The sequence below is a fragment of the Dermacentor silvarum genome, chromosome 10, assembly GCF_013339745.2.
Source record: "Dermacentor silvarum isolate Dsil-2018 chromosome 10, BIME_Dsil_1.4, whole genome shotgun sequence".
Taxonomy (NCBI): Eukaryota; Metazoa; Arthropoda; class Arachnida; order Ixodida; family Ixodidae; genus Dermacentor; species Dermacentor silvarum.
Window position 1 is genome coordinate 93,582,035 of NC_051163.1, and position 21,202 is coordinate 93,603,236.

The window sequence follows — 21,202 nt, forward strand, 5'->3', positions numbered from 1 at the left end:
GCTTGTTTTCACAGCATCGTTGTATTCACTTTTTTTAATAATTCCACTCTGTGCTCGCGCTGTTTTCCATTTACGTGTTCGTTGTATTCTTTTTACTTTGTATTATTTTATTTTCACTTTGTATTTTTTTCTTGTCCCTTTTCACCCTTACGGCAAAAAGGTATAAATTGAGCTCTGTATGCTTGTACACGCACTCTTGATGAAGGCCGGACCCCGGCCGAAACGTCAGTAAAGTCTTGTTATGTTTTTCCTACATGCTTCTATTTTTGAAATACTTCTATGCCGGCTCCGGTTACTCTTTACTTCACTGATATATATATATATAATATATATATATATATGTGCTAATAAGTCGCTGCTCATTAAACAGAAATAAAGATCTGCCGCTAAACAGACAAAAAAATCGGTAAATCTAGCGGCAATATCGCTCGAATATCCTTGCGACAAGGGCTAGGGGATATAAACTTTACCAACTATCACCATTCGAACTCATGTCTGTGGGGCAATGTGCAATTGTCGGGTTCGCGCTAATTATGCATGACTCGGGCCAACAAATAAAAATAATTACTTCTGATACATCCTTTTTGCCGTAAATGATAGGGCATGACATGAATTTCACAACATGCGTGTGATTTAGGTCATGATGAAAAAGCCGCCTAAAATGACAGTGACCGAGCGAAAAAAATATTAACACTCAAACAACACTGAAGTGGGTTCGGACGTGGGTACTAAAGGAAGGTAACACTAAATTATGATGGTAGAAGTCATAGTCGTGAACATCACCGCAAAAATGATAATGAGTCAGCGAAAAAAGGTTCACACTCAAAAACCACCGCAATGAGTTCTGATCGACGTACTTACTAAATGAAGGGAACTGTAAAGGGTGGTGTAGAAGCCATAGTCATGACCATGACTCAGCAAAATTGGCACACTGAGCAAGACAACATTAACACTAAACAACCACTGAAATGAGTTCTGACGTGTGTTCCAAGTGAAGAAAACACTAAAGAACGAAGGTAAAAGTGAAAGCGTGAGCCTGACTAGACAAAAATTACAATGACTCAGCAAAATAATTTAAAACACAAGAACTACTGAAGTGGGTTCGGACGTGGAAAGGAACGAAATGAAGCACTAAATAAGGATGGTAAAAGTCATAGTCGTGAGCATGACTCCAGCAAAATGAAAATTATAAAGAGAAAAAGATTAACACACAAAAACCACTGAAAAGCGGTTCGGACGTGAATACTAAGTGAAGGAAACAATAAAGGATGGTGGTAGAAGTCATAGTCATGAACATGGGTCATTAAGAATGACAATGACTCAGCGAAAAAAGATTAACACTCAAAAACCAATGTAATGGGTTCAGAGGTGGTACTATGTGAAGGAAAAGGCTAAAGATTGATAGTTGAAGTCATAGTCATGAGCATGACTAAGGCTTTCGCCTTAAGGTCTATTAGGCCTAGCAAAAGGGACTCCTCAGAACTCATGAAATGAATTGCATGACATGCTTGTAAGGTAGGTCATGAAACAGCCGTCTACATCTCCCCGCACACTGTTTCGCATAACATTGATTCCCAAAGGGCGTGGGATCTGCCAGCTTTTTTCCTGAGTCATTATTATTTTTGCTGAGTCATGCTCATGACAATGACTTCGGCCACCATCCTTTAGTGTTTTCTTCATTTAGTAAGTACATCAGAACTCATTTCCGTGGTTTTTGAGTGTTTAACATTTTTCTGAGACGTCATTTGTGCATTGTCATTCTCATGGCTATCACTTCTACCATCATCTTTTAGTGTTTCCTTCACTTACTACCCACGTCAGAATCGATTTCGGTCGTTTTTGAATGTGAATCTTTCTTCACTGAGTCATTGTAATTTTTATAGAGTCATCCTTATGACTATGATTTCTGCCATCATCTTTTAGTGTTTCCTTTATTTAGTAGGCCTGTCAGAACTCATTTCGGTGGTTTTTGAGTGTTAATCTTTTTTGCTGAGTCATTGTCATTTTTGCTAAGTCGTGGTTATCTATGGCTTCTACCTCCATCCTGTAGTGTTTTCTTCCTTTAGTACCCACGTCCGAACCCATTTCAGTGTTTTTTAAGTGTTAATATTTTTTTCGCTGGGTCAGTGTCATTTTAGGTGGCTGTTTCATGACTTAAATGACACATTTCATGAAATTCATGTCATGACTTATCATTTATGTTTGTTTACACTGTTCTCATACTGTGCCAATTTTGGTACCTGTAAAGTTAACGAAACGACCAGGAGAGCATCAAACCATAGGCAGCTGTTTCATGACTTACATGACACACGTCATGATATTCATATAATGACCTATCATTTATGTTCGCATCACACCATTGTCATAATATGCCAATTTTGGTAAATACCAAGTTAACGATACGAGAATGAGAGCACCAAGACGTAGGCGGCTAGATAGATAGATAGAAAGAAAGATAGATAGATAGATACTGTCAAAGTGGCCAATGTTCGCCGACAAATGGTTGGCATTAAAAAAAATCGCACACACCGGAAGATCATATGGACACCTGCTCACACCTCCACCTCACCAGGAGACAGCAATAATAATAAGGTGGCGCATGACGTGGCTCGAGGGCTTACGGACCGAGTCACGGCCGATAATACGGCCGGCACCTTAGCGTCTCCTGAGAACGAGGATGGAGAGGAGTGGGAATGGAAGGATCGTATGACCAGATTTAATGACATCACACAACACTACAAATTGCAAAGGTGCATTTTCCCACCACCTCACCAAAAGCTCAGCAAAAAGCAGTCTGTCGAATGGCGGCAATTACAGACCAGAACATATCCGAACCCGGCGATCTCACATCTCATTTACCCAGACATGTGCAAGACAGATAAATGCAAAAACTGTGGTTCTAGAGGAATGTCGAGGCATAACAAACATTAATGGGGATGCAGCCTCTCGCGATCGCCTCCGCGTGCGCTGGGAGACTGTGTTGCTCAGCTCTGCCCTTGACGACCAACTTTGGGCTGTCCAGCGGGCCGAGGAAGCCGCCAGGGCTCAAGAGCTCCTGGCCGTCACCTAGGCGGGACCATTTGCCCGTCCCACAAACGCAGGGCCTTTAAATAAAGTTATTTGACTGACTGACTGACACCGGAAGATCGTTCTAATCACAGTCGGTCACATAGGCCGGTGGCTCGCAGGAAGCGCCGAAGCGCCTGTACGGCCTTTCTCTGTGGCGTTAAGTCCAGTCTGTGGTGGAGAATGTTTTCTTCCGACAGAGGCCGGTCGTCGGATTGGTTGAACGCGTTGGTAAGAGAATGTCTCGGCGCACTGTACGGCGGGCAGTCGCAAAAAATATGTACAATCGATTCTTCATTGCGGCAGTTGTCACAGGCTGCGCTGTCGGCCATTCCTATGAGGAACACATAGGCGTTGGTAAACGCAACGCCCAACCATAATCGGCACAAAACGGTTGCGTCTCTTCGGCGAAGCCTTGGTGGTACTCGAAGGCTTAGGTTGGGGTCCAGAGAATATAGGCCAGCATGCTTGAATTGCGATTCATTCCATTGTGACCTTGTGCGTTGGCAAGCATGGAGGTGGAGCTTCCGTGCAGCGTCAGTCCGAGAAAGTAGGATGGTCAGTTTGTGATCTTCTTTATGAGCTGTGCGGGCAGCTTGATCGGCCCGTTAATTGCCGATAATTCCGCAGTGACTGGGAAGCCAATGAAAAGGTAATTCTTGCCCTATCTCAGTCAGATTGTGTATTGATTAGGCAATCTCAAAGACCAGCTAGCTGCTCGTGTGGACAGCGGCACAAAGGTGATTGTAGAGATCGCAGAGGTGCCTTTGAGTCGCAGAACATTATCCATTTGTGTGTCACTTGATCACTAATGAATTGGAGCGCGTACAAAGCGCTGCGAGCTCTGCTGCAGTCGATGTTGTGACGTGAGACGTCTTGAATTTAATAGTTGTGCCCATCGTTGGTATCACAACTTCCGCGGTAGAACTGTTCGGCAGGACGCATCCGTCGGTGTATATATGGGCAGAGTCCTGGTACTTCTCGTTCAGCAGACGTAAAGCGAGCTGTTTAAGGTAGGTCACCACCTTCGAGAAACATTTTCACAGTTACGGTCCGAAAGTTACAACTGCACTTTTGGTGTGTAAAGCTTAGTTATTTTGAATGTTTAAAATCAGAAAATTGCAGAAAATCAAAATTATTTTTTATAAAAATCAAAATGTGCCGAAATATGCATGTTGCGCCAACAATCATAAGTGAAAAATGGTCGATGCGATTCAAATGCGACTTGGCAGGTCTGTAGTGAGGACAACAGCCTGTGCATCTAAGCACCATCATCACCGTATCTCAAAGCTGAGGTGCGTTATCATTAAAAAACCAATAAAGATGATATCCGGCAGGTTTTTTTACACAATAGGCCATAGTATAAAAGTTACTGCTCGTTTTCATTAATTCTACTTGAATGCACAGCTCTATGTATAACAAAATAGCACACAAAATGTTACGCGAAATTATTTATTACGCGAAATATTTAGTTATCACTGTTCGAGCAACTGCACAAAGCAAAAAAAACATGTTTTGAGAAAAACGAGTTTAAAGATTTTAAATGAATGTTTATGTAATAAAAAACATCAGAAATGCCTAAAATCCACCAGGCTCATAGCTTGGACCCTCCTTGGAAGAGGCATGGTCTCCTTTTGAGCAAGCTGATGCACGGATTTTTTTTTTCTTGCCTGCTTTGCGTCTCCACCTGAGTTGCGCGCGGCCTTCCTCACACGGGTGCAGTCACTGGTCAGGCACGCCATCGTCGTGTAGTGACCGGGTTTTTCATATTTCATAGAGAGAGAGAAAAACTTTAATGAATAAAATGAAATTTTAGGTCCCGTGGTTGGGGCCCCTAGTCCAGGGCTCCACTGGCACGAGCGGTTCACTGGGCTTGGTCCAGGAGAGCCAGTTGGCTGTCCTGGTCCTCGTCCGCAAGCCGCGCCTCCCACTGCCTGTTAAAATCTTGTTTTTAGTAGTGTGGAGTTTATATGTGTCGGTCTGTTTGGGCATATACACGTGATGTGCGGTAACGTTGGCGTGTCCCCACACCACGGGAATTCGTCAGTGTATCGTGCTTGGTGAATACGGCTAAGTGTATGTAGGTTTGGGGCATATGTGTGTTTGAAGTCGGCGCCAATTCCTCGCCTGTTGACCGTTTAGCTTAGGATGAGGGCGTCCATATTGCCTCCGCTCCTGTCTTTGGTTTTCGAGGATGTCCCGCGGTGTACAAGGAGGCTCGTCACTGGGTCGGTCCGCAGCTGGGATTCTTAGTACGCGAGCTAGCCGGTCCACCCTTGTGTTGCCCTCCATGCCCTCGTGTGCGGGGCACCAAGTGAGGTTGTGGAATCCGGTAATTTGACTCCCTAGAATTTTTAGTACTAAGCGCGGCGCCGTCCCGGAGAGATACAGGCGGCAGGCGGTTTGTGAGTCCGTGAGTATGGCAGCAGATACGTCCCTATTCTCCGCGTCCCTAATTGCAAGTGCAATTGCTGCGGCTCCTGCTGTGCTGGTAGATTTTGCCCTGACCGATGCAGCTATCACACGATTTTGGTTCGTGGCTACCACCGTATACTTGTCCCTGTCCGTTTGACTCGCGTCTGTGTAGTACACGTCCGGTTGTCCTCTAAATCTCTGGTGCAAGGTTCTCGCTCGGGCCTTCCGGTGCCCTACATGATATCTCGGACTCATATTTTTCGGAATTGGGGACACTATTATGTGCTGCCTGACTTCCTGGGTCATCTGCACTGTCTCTTCTGCACTGAACTGGGGGCGGAGGGCAAAGCCCAGTTTGGTTAATATGGCCCGATCCTGCGTTGATGCGCACAGCCGTTCCTTTTGCGCGATGAGGGTGGCCGTCGCATATTCCTCGAAGGTATTGTGGATTCCTAATTTGTCGAAACGTTCTGTACTGGTATTTTCTGGGAGTCCTAGAGCAGCTTTAAATGCCCGCCGAATGATCACTTCAAGCTGTTTTAGCTCCTGCTTGGTAATGCTTGGAAGGGGAGTGCATACGTTATCCTACTGATGACAAAGGCGTGTACCAGTCGGATCGTTTCTTCTTCCGAGAAGCCCTCGTGGGTTCGCGTAACCCTACGGATCATCTTGGCTACGTTTTGTGTAGTACCTTTGAGGAGGCGGAGCGTGTGCGCTGCTCCAGCTGTTTGTTGGATCTATAATCCCAGGACGCGGAGTTTATCCACCTCTCTTACACACCCCTCGTCTCGCGTACTTCGCTCTTATACGAATAAATTCGGACTTCTCTGGGGCACATATTTCATAGAGTACACAGACTTTCTTCTTGAGTGGACAGCGATAAATCCACGATGTTCAAAAAGCGCGCGAAAAAGCACATACGACACAGAAGCAAACGCCACGCCAACGCGCGAAAAGTAAACCGAGTGTGTTGTATCGCCCTGTAGCCCTCTAGTGGAATTTTGTTAATGAACTCAGAAAATGACTTGCCTCAAAAGGCTTACGAAAGCTTAAGAATGAATTAAAGCATACTAAAATGACGTAATATGCATTCTGAGAGACATTTATGACGAGGTAGCAGACGCCGTGGTATCAGAAACCTTCAGTTTCGGTTTCGGACGCATATAGGATGGGTTAGAAAAATCGCTAGAACTTTTGAACCGCTTGAGTTATAAAAATAATTCTTTTTCCTAAATATTCTTGAACAGACAGGGAATCTAAAATTATCAATTTCAAAAAATGTATTTTTTTTCAAAAAATCGGTTTTCGAAGGTGGTGACCTACCTTAAGGGCTGGTGATGGTAGCTTTGTTTTTTTCGGGATGCCAAGTATTGTCAGGTTGATATTGGGCTGAGTAAGGCACCGCAGAGGAATCAAAGGTCTTACGGCAGGAGTAAAGCAAGTTGGTGATGATTCACCATGCATGGCTATTGGTTGACAGAAAGCGGTACGTGATCTGTCCGCTACCGGAGAGGCCAGGTGGTGGTGGGCAGTCGGGGCAAGATGTTGTACACACACACACACACACATATATATATATATATATATATATATATATATATATATATATATATATATATAGTAGCGCCAGTTACAGCTTCAAAGCACGAGAGCCGTTGCTGAGCGAGAGCGCTCGACCCACATCCAGTAGCGCTGAACCCACTAGTGTCTCCCTTCTTCACTACAATTATATATATATATATATATATATATATATATATATATATATATATATATATATACATATATCTAAAACAAAAAGAAAAGGTTGGGACGTTTGGCCATCCCGGTTGGGTCACGTAGGGACTTGGAACATGTTCTTAAAAGTCTGGACTTTCCCGATCAATTTGGGCCGGTTTGCAAGCCTAGGTGTGATCGGCACTTACAGTTTCACTTGTGATCGTTTTCAGCCAGAGTACAGCATTCTAGGCGAACTTCTCCAGTTTTTATTAAAGAGCTTCGTTTAATTGCAATTTCAATACATGTTTTTTGCTTCCACGTAAAAATTTTGAATATGGTCACTGTCATATCCAACAAAAATGAACGTATGTCACGAATCTGATCGATGGATATTACGATTATATGTCTTTCAAGTCCCCGAATGCAATTTCGGAACACTGCCCTCGCAGCTTTCCTGATTATGAAGGCGTGTGTTACATATCTTGCAACGATTACGCGCTATCCCAGCTAGCACAAAAGTGATAGAAAACTGCTTCCATACCGATTCGCCAAGACTAAATGAACGTCTGAAAGACGCACTAAAAAATCCGTGCAGACCGTTTAGAAGGTGATAAACGGTCGTATATCGTTGCTAATGTCCGGCGGATATGACTATTGCAAGAAGTTCTAGAATCCTGCTTAAAGTAGTTTCGAAAAATCCTGTCTTGAAATGGGATTTTGTAAGACCATTTCCTGCATTCAAAAAATACAGATTGAATCCTGCTACAATCAGGATTTTGACATCCGTTTTCTTTCACCCTCCCCTCTAGCGCCCCCTCGTCTCCCTTTCCTTCCCTCTCCCCAAGCCCCTGCGGCGTTTCGCCGGCCGGCGGCATGCAGGTTTGCGCTTGTGCAATACACGAAACACATACAGCAATAACATATTTTTATTGCAAAAAGTAAACACGACTAGACAAGCTAGCAATCAACATTAAATATGAGGGCCTCCGAGTAACGTCCATTACAGGTATCGACCTTGATAAACCTGGTTTCGAACAGGCTGCTGGGCTGTAGCTCCTTAATTCAGCAGGTCTTCTTACTGCAAAAACATTAGGCATGTGTAAAACGTATGTTAATTGAAGCACACTTTTCTTAGTGAACGTATAGTTTTTCAATGCATTGGCAATAAGCACTGCAATATATTGGTCCAAGCACACAGTTTTCGAGCATTCCACCTTTATTAACATGGTTCTAACTAACATTAATCGATCACAAGTGAAATTCCCTTCTGTTGCCTTGAAGACATACTTTACACCTAACTGAAGGTGTTGCATGTACAATCGCCAACCAGTGTAAGTGTCGGCTATTTTGCTAGCTTTCAGGAGGCTGTTGTCTTGACTAGTTAACGACTGGTAGATGACAGCAGCCTCCTAAACATGTGCGAAGTAGGTGCCAATTAGCATTCAAAGAAAGGAATAGATAATGCATTCCTGATAATGTTGTACGAGAAAAGAGGTAACTGTGGCTCTGCAAAGGCACAGCTTCGGTGTGACAGCATTGTTACACCACCCCAATTTTATTTGCCACAGATCACATAGCCAATTCAGAAATGGTGCAGGCTTGAGCATATACCTAAACACCAGTCTATCAAACACATCGCATACTTCAAATTGAGCAAATATATTGCGATTCCTTAAAATAAAAGACAACAGACGAGTGCAACCTTGAGTAACAGCGACTATTTGCAGCACGGCTGCTTCAAGCATATACAGTAAGAAATTCAGTTGCTTGTAATTAAACCATTAAAATGTTGCACGCCTATGACTTGCCTGTTTGAAAACCTCCACACAATAACATTGCCAAGCACTTGTAAAGAATTTTTTTAAACAGTGAGTCATCCACACACAAGATGGGAACATAAGCCGTAATTTTCTACCCAGTTTCACTAACTTTGACCTTGGTGACATTTATAGTTACGCAATGGGTTAAAGGTTAAGCTCGTGCAGTTTATAAATCAATTATTATCTAGAGTGCTTGCATATGCAATTTATTGCTTACACCGAAATGAGCCCACACACTAAAACCCACACATGGCGCGCGGCGACGATTTCATCGCCGTTGCACTTGATACGGAATATCACGGCGACGACGACGGCGGCAAAAATGCGCTTGGAGTGCCCATATAATTTAAAAGAAAAAGAACCGCGGCGTAAATTTATCTCTCTCAAATGGCAAGGTCGCGGTTACGTCGTCGCGCCGTAACACGCGTGTTCGAGTCGATGTCTCAACGCTGCGGCTGCGACGCAGAGGGAAGCAAGACGGAGGCCCAGTCCGGCCAACGTAACTGCTCACAACCGGCCAACGCTCGCTTCAACGGCAGGAAAAGAAAGAGAGAGGGTTAAGCTGGCGCCGGGCCGGCGGCGGGCGCGCACGGAGACAGTCGAAGGTGGGGGAGCTACGAGGGAGTTGAGAGGGAGAGTGAGGGGAGCCACCGAAGCGACGGGGTCACCTCTGCTGAAGCGAAATCCGCTTCCCTGACGCCCTCCTCCCTCACCTTCGACGTGTCCGCGCACGCCCGGCGCCGCCGTGCTGGCGCCGCCCGCTCCCTACAGCATCGTTTTCTGCGAGCGTTGGCCGACGCGGGCATCTCGTGGCCCCTACTCGCCATCTCTTTGCGCGCCGTGATATATACCGACTCTATTCGTACGTCGTGCTGTGGTGCACGAATACTTCAGAAATAAGTCCTTCCTTTAATTCGAACAAACTTTCGGGCTCCTTCGAGTTCGAATTATCGAGATACGACTGTATATGTGTCACGCTGAAAATTTAATTCGTACGACTTTAATATGAAATAACAGTTACCTGGGTTCTTGGAGTTCAGGAGTTTCGTGGCGGCCCTTTGGGCGGCGGCGTTTTCGTCTGCCGCTTTCGGCACCTGTAGAGGGTACATGATCGGTGTCTTCACCCTCACGCGCCTTCTCTCTAGCACGTAGGTATGTGCCTGCATAGTAAGTTACAAAAAAACTCTTTCTTGTTATGCTGATAAACTCGGAGTATCTATGTTTATAATGTAACAGCAGTGCCTATTACAACTGTATATTGGAATTTTTCTTTTTTTTACCAGAATTTTGTTACTGCACAGACTTGCAAAAAGAAAACGCCAGTGCGACCTCAAAATTTATTTGTTGCATGACTGAAGCCAAAAAATGTTAGGTATCCTAAAAAAGATGCTGTAAATAGCTACACTGTCGGATTATGTTACAAAAAACAAGGCAACAGTGCACTACATACAGGGTGTTTCATTTAACTTTAGCCAAACTTTAAAAATATGCAAGGGCCACGTACCAGGACAGAACCAAGGTAATGTTGGAGATATTCAGATTATTTTTTGCGTTCCGCCTAGTTAGATAATTAGTTAATTAATTAACTTCTCAATTACTACAGTTAGATGAAAAGTGTCAATGAGAAGATTGTAAAGCAACATTAGAAACCCCTGATACCGCTTTCTGTTTCTCAATATGAGCTACATAAAGTGCTTTTCCAAGTGTGAAAGATGCCTGCCAATATCACGCAAACTGCCTCGAGCGGCCAGTCGTTCGGCAGTTTTGCGTGTATTCGCGGGCATCTTTCACGCTCGGAAAAATACACGAGTGATCTCGCACAAGAGCGTTGACTGAAGAATGCTGTGGCTACGCGAAGATCGTAGCACGTCTTATCATTCTGCGCCAAACGGGAATGTCATCGTCATCCTAACGATCAATGGTCAACGAAACGTCACAGAGGTAATTTTAGACAGCTTTGGCAAACCTGAATACGCACACAATAAAAGAAACGTACGCAGACGTAAACATGCCTCTTAAACAATACTAGAGATTCCAGTTAAAATCAAGGCGCTTTCATTGCAAAACTTCATTACCGCCTAAAACTTCCACCTAAAACTCCCGCCTGAAAACCGTAAATAATTAAACACGACAGGTGTCAAAGTGGCAGTGACTACTTACGTGAGCAAAGAAGATGTGGAAGGCAGTCTGGCGCTCCGGAGTTCATGAACGAATACGCGTCAGGAACTTAACGGCTGGTCCTGACAAAAATAACTGCGAATGTAACGGCGGGTTCAAAAGTTACGCAATCTGGAGGGAAGCTGCGCGGAGAGCGCAGTCCGCTCGGCTGCTCAGACTGCTTCGGCGCAAGCGATGACGCCGATGAGCCGTCGCGCCACTCCTCGCTTTGTCAGGTAGCCGCTATGATACGTCGCGGCGCTGCATCCTCTTGCGACACACGCTGCTGCAATGCAGAAGAATACTCAGTGTGGCTTCGTACTCGGTACCTGAAGCACTGAAATGCTTGCTAATTTAACTAAGAAAATACAAAATGCGGCTGCTACCATAATGCTAGCGCCACCTTACAAAGATAATTTGAAATAACAAAATCGAACTTTTTAATGCCTCATTCTTGGCACTTTGCGGTAGGTAGGTAAGTTCCTAACTCGCTTTATAATACAAAAAAGTGATGTGCAACCTATAATGGAATCGAACCTCTGCCGTGGGGCACAGCAGCCGGTTCTCTAGCAACTAGACTACGGTGTCTTTTTCTTCCTTTAGGTCAAAGTAAAACAGGTTAACCAAACAGACAAAACGAAAACTGCGACAAATAATATCAAAACATTTTACAGTTTGAACCGTCAGTCCAACTTGGCTGACATTGTCATTTAAAATTCTCTGAGCGTTGTCAAGGGATCTACCCTCGACAGCCACTCGGGAACACAGCAATCATGCGTTCTAAATTTTCCTTCAAAGAAAAATGGCAATATTCGCCAAGAGGGACAGATCGCGTTGAAGTGTATCGAGGACTGTTCAACAATGTCCTCGCGTCGATGACAAAATCAACGTCGAAAGTGGTGCTTAGTTTCCGGAGAAGTTCAGAAACTGCGACAAGCGGAATTCGGTGACTTGTAACCCATGATGCAAGCCACCCTTGAAATTTCAGACATTTACGTGGACAAAGACTTGCCTGATTTTCTGCAGATGATGATGCATAGTCCGACGAACCTCCATTTTCGATGCCCGCGCTCATAGGAGGGTCGTTTTGTGGAACAAAATATTCTCTAGAAATGTCTTGCTTATGTGCTTCTACATTTTCTCCTTTCAAGGCAAGGTCACTTTTGCGAAAACTGTCCTTGGATTGAGCATCCTCATGTGGCGAGGATACTTCACTAGAAGCATGGTTACTACTTTCATTAACCTACCATGATACTTATTAGACGGTACTCGTGGCAACACGACTGGCAGATATCAGTTCGTCATTAACTCTACGCCTCTTCTGACGGTCTGAAAGGTCAGCGTAACTTTTCTTATTTATTGTGGACTTCATTATGAGCATAAAGAGCAAGCGGCTGCCCCTTCAGTGCTCACTCACCACAAGGCAAACACCCGCGCCTGGGTTGATTGCACTCTATTCTAACAGAACGAAGCAAAAACAAAAAGCAACGTCCGTTTTTCCCGCCAAAAAGCAGAACAAAGAAAACAACAACAAAAAAATCAATAATTGTAGGCTGCTAGAACAAGCGATTTTAAACGTCTTCTAAAATCCGCCTTATAGCAAGATTTTTCCATCCCAATTGAATCCTTCTCGATGTTGACTTCTTCAATCTAGATTTTTGACGGTCAAAGCGAAATATCCATGAATAAGAATGATTATATCCCTTTTGTGCTAGCTGGGATGTTGGAAGCATCCCTTGCTAAAGGGCTTTTTTTGTTTTGTACAAGGAAACGAAGTTTCATTTCATCCTCTTATTGTTCTTAATTAGGCAATGCACATACTCTGGTGCTTCACCGCGGACTTTCACTCCAACTTTTGCGTCCGAATGTCCACACTTTCCATGCGCACGCTAAAAGAAGATTGATCCGCGGCAGGAAACAAAGGCAAGTAAAATACATCATATGCGAGAGTGAACCGCCTACTTCCGGAACACTGTACTGCTACTGCTGGCTCTGGCTACGTGCAACGAGCTGCTAAAAAAGGAATTCTAAAAAATGCCACCGAAACCAACAAGTATCAATGAATAAGCACATGTGCGTATTCACGACCAACGCTGAGAGTGGGGCTAATTATTTCCACGAAAAATAACTCCAGAGTATTCTCCGCCTGGGCTTTGGCGCAGTTCCGTGTCCGCGTGCTTGCGTGTCTGTTAGTATTTCGGTGTGTGAATGCGCATGCTACGTGTACGTGTGTCGGTGCGTCTGCTTTTCTATGCGCGTGTGGGCTTGTTTGTAAGCGAATGCACGTTTCTGCCTGCATGTTTCATTGTACACGCGTGTATTTGAGAACTACATCAAATGATTAGAGGAAATCACACGCACGCACGCACACACACACACACACATACACACACATATACACAGTTCGTCACTGCAAGATTACCATTCGTAGTGTCTGCCATAATAATTTCTTTGGTTATTGCTCATGAGTGCTAAGACACTGCACTCAACTGTTCGCAATCTGTGGAGTTCATCCTCGAGTGCACTACATGAGTGCTCACAAGAGGACTACACACTGTTCAAAGCACTAAATCACTACCGGCTCTTTCGTGGGGCTTAGAACTTTCGCTCACAAAATGACCACCTTTTTACTCGATTGTAACGCGAGGTTTTTCCAGATTTTTGCTACCTGAAGTCTGTCCTCGCGTTACAATCGAATAGCGAAATTGATTTGTCTAAAAAGTGAAGTGATGCACGCAATTTTATACCAGTGAAATGTGCGAGTGAAAGCAAGCGAAGGACGCGCGCTTTCACGGGGATCGAATGCACGGCAGGGAGCAAAAGCAATAACTCTGTCGTTCAAAAGGTCCAGGAGGCGCAGCAAGCCCAGGAGGCGCAGGAGGCGCGGGAAGCGCAGGGGCCCCAGGAAACCCAGGAGGCGCAGGAGGCCACGGAGGCAACGGAGGTGCCGGGGGCCCAGGAAGCCCAGGAGGCCCAGGAGGCGCAGGAGCTGCCGGGGCCCCAGGACTCGGCGGAAGCGCAGGAGGTGCCGGGGGCGCAGGAGGACACGGGGGTACAGGAGGCACCGGGGCCAAAGGAGGCCCGGGAGGCGCAGGAGGCGCTGGAGCGCCAGGAAGCGCGGGAGCGCCAGGAGGCGACGGAGGTTCAGGAGGCGATGGAGGCCAAGGAGGCACCGGGGCCGAAGGAGGCCCAGGAGGCGCAGGAGGTGCTGGAGGTCCCGGCAACCCCCCCGGACGCCCTGGACAGGCCGGACGCCCAGGAGGCCCCGGGAGGCGATGAAACCTTTAGCTGCCACACCAAATGCGTATCTTGCGACCGGGTGCAAGGGTAACTGGCGACTCAATCGCTCACGCGAAAGGAGGAAAGCAGGAGAGAGAGAGAGAGAGAGAGAAGTCATAAGGGAAAGGCAGGCAGGTTAACCAGGCTGAGCCCGGTAGGCTACCCTGCACTGGGGAAGGGGGAGAAAGGATTGAAAGAGGAGAAGGAAGAGAGAAGTTCACAGTTCACACCTCACACATATACAGTCAAGCGTTCATGGCTAAGTTTCATCACAGGCGGTCATGTAGGCTTGTGCACTTCAAAAAGCGCAGCAGCGCCTTTGTAGCCCTGTACATAGAAGACGCACGAGGCCACGGGCCCAAGATCTTCTCCTCCGTAAAAGGCCTGTCGTCTAAGTGCCCCAAAGCAGTCCGAAGGGCAATCCTCTCTTCTTCGTATCTAGGGCAGTCACATAAGAGATGTCTGGTGGTTTCCTCAACACCACATGTGCTGCAGTTCGCACTGTCCGCCATTCCAATTAGGAATGAATAGGAGTTCGTAAAAGAAACTCCTAATCGCAGGCGGCACAGTAAGGTTTCTTCACGTCGTTTAAAACCGGATAAAAGTCGTAATTGCATCTGTGGGTCCATGGCATATAGGCGCCGGTTAGTAAACTCTGGTGTATGCCATTTTCCTAGAGTTATAGTATGGGCAAGACTGCTGAGGTGCCGCGCTGCGTCCGTTCTTGACAATGGTATGGGGATTCTTTCATATTCGTCATGTGCTTCACGGGCAGCTTTGTCGGCACATTCATTGCCAGTGATGTTGCAGTGCCCAGGTAGCCACTGAAATACAATGTCGTGGCCTCTGACCACCGCTTGATGGTAGCGTACTCGTATCTCTGCTACCAATTGTTCATGTGGGCTGCGGCGCAGAGCTTATAAAAGTGACTGTAGGGCTGCCTTTGAGTCACAGAATATAGCCCAATTATTTGGTGATTGTTCGTGCACATAAAGCACTGCGCTACGAAGGGCGGCAAGTTCAGACCCTGTCGATGTTGTGACGTGGCTGATCTTGAACTTCTTGCAGAATGATGCCGACGGAATAACTACCGCACCAGTAGAGCTGGTCAGAGTCGAAGAGCCATCTGTATAAATGTGAATTCGATGAAAGTAGGAATCATGCAGCATATGTAGAGCAGCTTGATTCAGGGCACAAGTTGGCAAGTCGGACTTCTTTGTAACTCCTGGAATGGAGAGCCGCACTTGTGGCTGCCGGAGACACCACAAAGTACAAGGTGGTATTGCGGCAGGTGTGAAGTCCGATGGAAGAGAAGATCGATAGGAGGTTACAGTGCCCGAAAAAGTTGCATCTGGCCTACTTTCCGATAGAGAAGCGAGGCGTTGAGACTGTAGTCGGGAAAGGTGCCGAAGATGATTTCGAAGGGTGTCTGTGGCGACATACGTTCTGATGGGATGTTCCCTGGCGATGGCAATTGTTGCAGCTGTTGAGGCGCATCGCGGTAGGCCAAGACACGTTCTAAGTGCTTGAGCTTGCATGCTCTCAAGCACTCTGAGGTTAGTTCTCCGGGCGCTTGACAACACCGGGGTGCTGTAGCGCAAGAACCCCATAAAAAGCGCTTTGTATAGTTGCAGCATAGAACGCACCGACGGTCCCCATGCTTTTCCGGCGATGGCTTTGAAGAGGTGACTGATCGAGAGGAGTCTTTTCCTTAGGTAGGATACATGGGGGCTCCAGGAGAGGTCGCGGTCAACAGTGATCCCTAAAAACCGATGGTTCTTTTTGTACAAAATAGGCTGGCCATTAATAGACACAGGATATTCGGCCATCGATTTTCGCGTGAAGGCGACTAACGCGCGTTTTTCTGTTGAAACGCCGAGACCTTGTCTATGAAGAGAAGTAGACGTCATCGTTGCAGCCTTTTGCAACCTTGCGCGAACTTGCGGGCGAGTTACTCCGGAAGCCCAGATGCAGATGTCATCTGCGTAAATTGATAGACTGACAGGCTGTGGCAAGGATTCCGCCAGCCCAATCAGAGCCAGGTTGAACAAAACTGGGCTCAAAACGCCACCTTGTGGAACCCCACGGTTGGTATAGTGGTCGGTAGTTTGACCATCTTCAGTGACTACAAAGAAGCTCCTTTGGGTCAGGTAGCTACGAATCCACCGAAAAGTGCGGCCTCCGATTTCAGCTGCCACGAGCGCGTCAAGAATTGCTTCATGGGAGACATTATCATAAGCACCCCTCACGTCTAAATATAGCGCTACCGAGATGCGTTTCGATGATTTTTGTTGTTGAATCGATGACACGAGATCAATGACGTTGTCAACCGACGAACGACCACGTCGAAAACCTGTCATCGCGTCTGGATAAACATTGTATTGTTCAAGAAACCACTCGAGGCGCGTGAGGATCATCCTTTCCATCAACTTGCCAACGCAGCTGGCGAGAGCAATAGGCCGATAGGATTTCAGTTCAAGGGGCGACTTGCCTTGCTTTAAGATTGGTACAAGACGGCCACGCTTCCACTCAGGGGGAACACCACCATCACTCCATGAGACATTGAGATGATGCAGCAGGATCTCTCGTGCTTCATGATCAAGGTGGCGGAGAGCAGCATATGTTACGTTGTCGGGTCCGGGCGAAGAGGAACGCCTGCAAATGGCTAAAGCAGCCTCCATTTCTTCCATGGAGAAAAGTTCGTCCATTGCCGAAACTTGCATGAGGGGAACTTCGTACAATTCCAGATCCTTTTGTAGCGTTCTGCCGCTTGCAATTTCCGCACAAAAGTCTTCTCCAACATCCACTTCTCGACAGCCTTGGTGGAGCGCCAGTGCCTTAAAGGGGTGGCGTTGCTGAGGAGAAGAGCGAAGGCCCTGGAGAGTTCGCCATACGCGAGAGAGTGCTTTGCGGGGGTCCAACGAGGAAAGCAGGAAGGCAGCGCTGGGGAGGGACGCGGTGCGGCTTCTACTCTGCCGCAACTGCGTACATTTACTTTGCTTGGCTGCGGGCAGTCGCGCACATGGTATCTTGAAAGTGATCTCCGCACGGCTCTTAACTTTGTATGCGCTGTGCTTTCGTAGCTCAGTTTTTGTTGAAGCGATAGACCGCACGCACCTTTGCTCGCTGCAGCCGCGCTTGCTGAAGCCAGCGTTCTGACAGTAGTCTGAGGTTATCGAGTGTGATCTATTCATGTTCGCTTGTGCGCGCTGACACCATGCTCGTTCATTCAGTTAGTAAGCGAATAAGTCCAAGTTTATGCAGCCGCTAAAACTACTATCCTGACCCCGCATAGCTCTCGACTAATTTGCTATCGTAATTGCTGGTTCGCCTTTCTGGCGAAACTGTAACTTTTTCATGCATCCGGTGGTTTTGCGTTACATTAGAGGTTTTCTTCTTTTTCTTTTTGCTGGACGCAACAAAATGTCACCCTCCGCGTAACGTTCGCGGTTTTCTTCTTTTCGTGATGAACGCAATGAAAAGTCGCCCCTCGCATTACAATCGCGGTCGCATTATAATCGAGTAAATACGGTATGTACCTCCCTGTGTACTCCCGGCCAAAATATTGTTTTGGATAGTGCCGCTATTATCCGCCTTCCATTTCTGTGTCCATTAACATGACCCTGCTCCATTAGGACTCTTCTATGTTGTATCAGCAGCATCAATTTCATCATGTGTTTCCCCTCACTCCGAAATTTTCCCCTCACTCCGAAATTTTCAAGTCCTTTTTCAGCTCACATGTTACACCCTCTCTGACCCCTTCTCGAATAGGCCTACCACCGATCTTCCGCATCACGTACATGGGTGTTCTATTCTCTCTCTGCTGCCTTCCCAGCTCTTCCACGGATACACCAAGTTTCCTTACTACTATATGCGTGTTCACATCTTGTTCTTTATCCCTCTTACTGTAGTCACAGTTCCTAGATCTGTTTGACCGGATAGGTTCTCTGAGCGACTATGAGTCATCGACTCCTCTCGGTCCTGGTATATTTCCTAAGATCAGGTCATAGAGCGGTCCTTCTATGCACCTGGCTGTCACAATTCATGTATAGTACGGGGTTAATATATAAATATTAGCCTCCGGGAGGTATCTCACTGAGCTGTCCACGAACATAACTGGTTTCACCTGCCCTGTCATGCTTTTTGGAGGTACCAACTTCTCCTTACAAGCACCCATGCGCACCCACTCCCTCTTCATATAGTAGCTTTCTTTACTTATTCTTTACCTTCTACCACTGTCATATCGCGCTCTTTACTCTTGATAATGCCTGCACTTAGGACCTCTAATATTTCCTTTTCTTCAGACCTGCGAGCTTCGCGAGTTTCACTAGGGGCTATATTCGTTGGCACTTCTCGCGATCTGCGTTTGCATTCCTCAGTTTTGTGTCCGCTCTTGTTACAGCTTTCACAATATTTCCGTTCACGTTGTTCATCACCTCCCGCACGTCAATGAAATGCCTGATGACCGGGACGGTCACAGAGGAAACATCTCTGCGGTCCCCTGCGCCCATCCATTTGGCGTTTCTCTCTCATCTTCCTCTGAAGTGCGAGCATCTCAAACACGCTTTCCTAAATTTCTGAATACCTGCGCCTCTACAAACTCGTCTGTTTGCTCTGCTATCTCCTCTACAGTCTGTAGTTTTCTCTCTTTCAGAAATATTGCCAAACCATTGCTACATCTGGCCAGGAATTGCTCACCCACAACTTTGTCTAGAACTCCTTTATATGTTTTTTTTTCGTATTGGACAGCTCTATCCACCTCTCAAAATGGTTTGCCAGACAGCATGCGAACTGCTTTCCCATTTCAGAATCTTCTGGCTTGTACACTCTGAACTTTCCCGAAAACCTTCTGGCGTCAACTTCATCTTTGCAATAAAGATTTTTTTTAACTTTCTTATAGTCTAACGATTCTTCTGCTGGCATCCGGTCAAACACACTTAGAGCCTCCCTTACTAAACACAGGCTCAGGGTGCTGGCCCACTTTCTCTTCTCCCAGCCTTGCATGACTGTGATCCTCTCAAACCGATGCAAATACGCATCTAGATCATCCCTTCGCTTATCGAAAGGTGCCATTCGTTTCCTGCGGCAAATTTGCCGCGGTCTGGGAGGAGGTTTATCGGATGACGCCAACCTTGATGTGCTAGTTGCTTCACGGGAACCCGAATTCCTTTCCGCGAGATTAATCATCGCCAAGATTTCTTTTAAATGCGAAGCATATTTGGGCGAACATTTGCCACTTTGACAGTATCTATCTATCTATCTATCTATCTATCTATCTATCTATCTATCTATCTAGCCTCCAACGTCGTGGTGCTCCTGTGGTCGTATCGTTATTTTGGTAGGTACCAAAAGTGGTATAGTATGACAATAGTGTATGCCGAACATAAATGATAGGTCATGACATGAATTTCATGACATGGGTGTCATAGGTCATCAAACAACCGCTTAAAATGACAATGACCCAGCAAAAAACGCCGGCACTTTCCACGCCGTGTGGAAATCGTTGCTATGCGAAGTAGTGTACTATGAAGCCTATGTATGTAGCCTATGATGTTAACGAAACGACCATGAGAGCACCAAGACTTAGGCAGCTGTTTGATGACTACATTACAAGCATATCTGAGGAGTCCTGTCGGCTAGGCCTAAAACCCCTAGGCCTAGCTGACAGCCTGATGCTCATGAATATGATGCTCATATTCATGAGCATCACTAATCCTTAGTGATGCTCAGGAATATGACTTCGACCATCAATCTTTAGCGTTTTCCTTCACATAGTAGCACCTCCGAGCCCATTACATTGGTTTATGAGTGTTGACTTTTTTCGCTGAGGCATTGTCGTTTTTGGTGCGTCATGGTCATGACTATTACTTCTACCACCATCCTTTAGTGTTTCTTTCACTTAGTACCCACGTCCGAACTCCTTTCAGTGATTCTTGAGTGTTAATTTTTTCGTTTTGTCATTTACATTTTTGCGGAGTCATGCTCACGACTATGACTTCTACCATCATCCTTGAGTGTTACATTTACTTAGTTCCCACGTCCGAACAATTTTCAGTGGTTCCTTTAGCTAGGCCTTAAAGACCTTAAGGCGAAAATCTTAGTCATGCTCATGACTATTATTTCGACCACCAATGTTTCTCCGTTTCCATCACTTAGTACCATATCCGAACCCATTACATTGGTTTTTGAGTGTTAATCTTTCGTGAGACGGATAATTTTGCTAAGTCACGGTCATGAATATCTATGGCTTCTACCGTCCTCCCTTAGTGTTTCCCTCACTTAGTACCCACATCAGAACTCATTTCAGTGGTTTTTCAGTGTTAATGTTTTGCGCTGAGTCATTGTCGGTTTTGCTGAGTCATGCTCATGACTATCACTTCTACCATCATGCTTTAGTGTTTCCTTCACTTACTAACCACGCGAGGACCCATTTCGGTGGTTTTTGAGTGTTAATGTGTTTGTCACTGGGCCATTGTCATTTTAGGCGGCTGTTTCATGAACTACATGACACACATGTCATTAAATTCATGTCATGACCTGTCATTTTTCTTCGTCATACACTGTTGTCATACTGTGCCAATTTTGGCAAGTAGCAAGTAAACGATACCACCATGAGAGCACCAAGACATAGGCGGATAGATAGATACTGTGAAAGTGGCAAATGTTCGCCAAGAAATGCTTCGAATTTATTTTGGATCTCGGCAGGTTATGTAATGCGTAGGATGGATACTATTCCCATTCTGTAA

The 21,202-nt window shown here is 45.9% G+C and overlaps 1 protein-coding gene and 1 long non-coding RNA gene across 23 annotated transcripts in view; one reads left to right on the top strand and one right to left on the bottom strand.

Moving 5' to 3' along the window:
* The window catches only part of LOC125940510 (uncharacterized), a 467,947-nt gene extending 448,605 nt beyond the window's left edge, over positions 1 to 19,342 (top strand). Inside the window, exon 2 of the long non-coding RNA XR_007463712.1 lies at positions 18,228 to 19,342. This is a non-coding gene — a long non-coding RNA (uncharacterized LOC125940510). The remainder of the gene's footprint in view (positions 1 to 18,227) is intronic.
* Positions 1 to 21,202, bottom strand: part of LOC119466292 (cuticle collagen 2-like) — a 1,179,781-nt gene that overhangs the window by 282,790 nt on the left and 875,789 nt on the right. The window lies entirely within an intron of this gene.